Source organism: Empidonax traillii, unplaced genomic scaffold (assembly GCF_003031625.1).
Source record: "Empidonax traillii isolate 1590-97213 ecotype Southwest subspecies unplaced genomic scaffold, ASM303162v1 scaffold1804:size91916, whole genome shotgun sequence".
In the NCBI taxonomy this organism is placed as follows: Eukaryota; Metazoa; Chordata; class Aves; order Passeriformes; family Tyrannidae; genus Empidonax; species Empidonax traillii.
The window spans coordinates 27,681-31,876 of record NW_020956997.1 but is presented as its reverse complement, the minus strand read 5'-3'; the positions used below and the strand labels follow the sequence as shown (position 1 = coordinate 31,876).

Here is a 4,196-nt window from a genome sequence, read left to right as displayed (position 1 = left end):
ATTAGAGGATAAGTAAAGAACCCTTATTTGAGTACATAATAGTGGAAAAACAGCCACCTGGTTTTATTGGTGTACCTGATCATATACTTTTTCTGGTAGAGCTGAACTCAGCTTTTGGAGAGGTTTTAAAGGCTTTAGAAACTGAATGAACCTTTACAATTTATTTTACCTGAGTTTCTGTCATAGAAGACCTTGCACTGAGTGTCTGTTCAGGCAGTGCTTCATGATGACTTGCATATAAATATAAACTGTCACAGCATCTCTTCAGGCTGGGTCTTCTTGAAGGAAGAGGCAATAATTTGAATTCCTGGTGCTTGATCAGCCTCATCTTTTTATTTGAGCTGCACGTGGTAAAACGTTCTCACGAACCTGGAGACTTAGAAAGAAAAAAAGGAATAAAAAAGGTTTCCTGAACTGGTGAATAAGCCAAACAAGCATTGCTCTTGCCATGAACATTTCAGTGAGCAAAGAGAGTTTTGACAGGCAAGATCTAGTAATGTTTTTTGTTTGGTTTTTTTTGCCAGGAGAAATAATTTAGGACAGTGCAAACGGGTACATTTCCTGCCTGCTGAGGTTTTTCTGGGCACAGTTCACCGAACCAAGAGAATGTTGTAGAATAGATTGTCAGTAAATGGTTTGACTGATTTTTCTACTGGCTAATAAAGCTACTTTGTGCAATAGCTGTCACACACCATGGTTAGGGAGCCTTTCCAGCATAGATGACCTTTGTTGCCCAGGGTGAGTACAAGGGGGGGATAGAAGATATGTTGGCATGAAAAGAGATACCAAGTGAACAAACATTTTCAAGACAGATGCCAATTTTCTGTCATTCTACCTACCATTAGATATCTTAGTTGATTTGAGGGGCTCCCCAGGCTTCTTGTTTTCAACTGATCTCTCTGACATCACTGGGGCATCACACTTCATTCAGCCTCGAGAACCTTTTCATTGCTGCCTTAAACTGATCCGTGGCACTGCTGTCTGTAAATCTGGCAGGAAAACCACATCCTCCTAAAAGTGCAGTAAATGGGAAGCAGATGATCTTGAAGGGCATAAATGGAATTTTCAAATGCCAAATTCCAAACCCCAGAAAGAACAAATGTTGTGCAATTAATCCAGAATTCTCCAGCAGCCTGAGAGCCTCAAGTTGTGAGACAATAAGCAGTTCAAATGCTCTGCAGACCAACAGGAGATGTGGGCATTAACATGGAGGGGAAACACCAGCTTACTGGAATGGGTACGATCTGCCCTCTGAATGAACTGAAAGCCAGATATTTATTTTCAAAATTCCCTGAATATTAATCCTCCCTGGGTGGAAGAAAACTGAGCCATATGCCAGCCACCTGCTCACCATGCAAGTCTCATCCTGAGTTTATTTTCTGGATGTATCTGTGTGTCTTTGCATCAGGGAGAGCACACCAGCACCAGTGGCCAGGGAGCAGAGCTAAGTCAGAGTGTCTCTTATGGCAACTGGTCTTCTGGGACTGGGGACAATGGTTGGATAAGGCAAATAATCCTTTCTTTGTGATATGTAAAATTAAATGTGACTTTCTGCAAAGGGGGTACGACCACAGCAGTTGTGATGTGTAACAGGCTGCTGCAGATTTTGTCCTCTGGTGGCCAAAATCCTTTGGAGGCCTTCAAATTCTCTTCTGATGCCCCCATTAGCTCAAGTCTAAATAAGGACTAAAAGCAACTAAACAGTTCCTGCAATCAAAACACCCTTCATACAAAACCAACAACTGTTCTTTGGTGCAGAGTTTGGGGTTTTTTTTTTCCCAAAGAAAGGAGTTTTGCCTCCCACCCTGTGTAAAGGCAGGCAGATGGCAGAAGGGAGGGAACAGATCAATTCCTTGTAGAGCGAAAAACTCTTTCAGAAGACAATTTTGCAGCAATTGTGTGTGATCCCAAGGTGGTGTTTCCTTGGGGGTTGGCAGGAGTTGTCTGTGCCCAGGTGGGCTCTGCAGAATGTCCTGCAGTGCTGAGCCCTTTGTTATGAAAAGGAGCCTGACCAAGTGCACTCTGTCTTTCTGGGGCCAGATTTAACAGGGCCTAGATAAATTTAGGGTGGAAATAAGTTCTGAACTCAAATCCAGGCCCTAGCAAAGAGGTCTTTGATTATGAACATAGCCAGAGGAATCTCATAAACTTTCCAGACCTGTGACTACCATCCTCTGACATCTCCACTGCCTGATGGTTTGCTCTGATGTAAAGTATTACAGCTCTCCTGCCTTTAGCAGAGCTCAGCTGGGTTCATACCCATGTAGGTGTGGTGTTTAGGGACGTGGTTTAGTGGTGGATCTGACAGAGCTGGTTGGACTTGATCTTGGAGGCATTTTCCAGCCTTAATTGTTCTGTGATTCTGTGATCCCAAAGTGTTGTAATTTGCGTAGAGATTGTGGTACCCTCCGGATTCTAAACCCTAAGGTAGCATTTTATCTCCTTAAAACAACCCTATTAGCTGCAAAAGTAGGTCTGGACTTAATGGCTGATGGTTCAGCGCCTTCTTACTAATCATCTGAAACTCTCCTCCCTGCAGGTTGCTGGAAATGTCCACCCAGAATGTGATTTTATGACAGAGCTGAAAAAAAATGAGGCTGAGTGTCTGGAGTACCCACAAGAGCGTGGAAATGCAACCTCAGCAGGTGTCCATGTGTGAGGGATGAAGGGAGGGAGGGAGGGGGAGGACACTAGCAGGGTGAGGACACAGCCAGGATGACAGTGTGCATGTTTGAGGGTTTTACCTGCTGTCCCACATACTTGTTGCCTTGTCAGCTCATCTTCCACCCATTCTCTTTCCTTTCAATTCTTCTTCCCACAGTCTTTCCCAGTCAAATATGGACAGTCAATTTATCTGGGTGAATCCTTGTGTCCTTGTCCCATTCTTTATCCAACTGGATGCTATCATGGCATCATGCTTGCATGTCTGTGAGGGTGTTTTGATCTTTAAAAATAGGATAACCCCATAAAAAGTACTGTTATCATGTCTTTCTTCCAGGATCACTCTCCCTCTCATTTCCATAACACCTTTTCATTTATTTAATTATTTCAAAACCCCTCCCCAGTCTAACACAGTGGGTCTAACTAAAGCAGATTAAATAATCCCCTGGGGCTGTTTATTTCTCATTATAGAATAAAAATTGCAGCTCAAAAACTATTTTTGTGAGATATGTAAGCGGTGGAGTGGCAAAGTTTAGAAAGGTTTGGGGTTTTATTTTGCTCAAATATAATTATGCTTAAAAATATATCTCGCTTTCTGCCTGAGGTTGCAAGAGAACTTGGGACAAATTACTGTGCTGGCCAGAGGCAGATGTTGGAGATACTCTTGCCTTACCCTGCCCAAACATCATCCTTCACTTCATGAAGGAGCCAGGTGATGTACTACTATCAGGGTTGTACTCCTACTGTTGCCTGGAAGAGCATTTCTAAAAAGTAGGGGTGAAGACAGAAAGCTGCATGTTCCTGCTCTCCAGTTGGATCAGAGCAACACTGCAAGGGTTTTAGCAGGATCTGAGGCACCCAAGCAGTTCTGCTCATGTTTTAAGTATTGTCCATAGTCTGTGATGATGCCCTGATCCAAAACCCACTGAAATAAGTGGAGGGATTCCTTGGGTTTCCATGGGCTGTGGGATCAGCTCGTTCTGTGAGTTCTCTACAAAGCTCATAGAGGTTGTCTAGGCCAGAACTTAAGCATTTCTGAGATTTATGCTCTGATTGGTTTGGGATGAAATGAAAGGCAGAGGGGTGAGTAACGTGATTGCTCTTTAAGACCACGTTTGGAGATGCAAAGCACAACTTAGCCCTTGAAGCAGCACATGTGCTCGGCCAAATGCAAACCTGCAAATTAATCCTTTGTGTCTGCATGCTCTGCGGGTGAATATGGCAAGGAACAAACTGTGAGCCCACAAGGAGGAAACCATCTTCCAGGAAAGACCTGGATTTGGCAGCTCCACAAGAAAAAGAAGCTGTAAAGCCCAAGCTCTGCCTCACCCAACACATGCTTGTTATAAACGAGGGATAAGGAAAGTCCCTTTCATCTGTGCAGATTCATTTCCTGCCATGGGATTCTCGGATTTATCCCTCATCTGAGTCATAAATCTTTTTATGGAAATGTGCTATCCTCATAGAAGGAACTGCTTATCCCAGCCTTTGGTCTGCAAGGGAAGAATAAACCCCAAGGGAGGTGGGAATGAGAG

The 4,196-nt window shown here is 43.7% G+C and overlaps 1 protein-coding gene across 1 annotated transcript in view; it reads left to right on the top strand.

The window, feature by feature from the left end:
* Positions 1-4,196, top strand: part of GHRHR (growth hormone releasing hormone receptor) — a 24,053-nt gene that overhangs the window by 5,774 nt on the left and 14,083 nt on the right. The window lies entirely within an intron of this gene.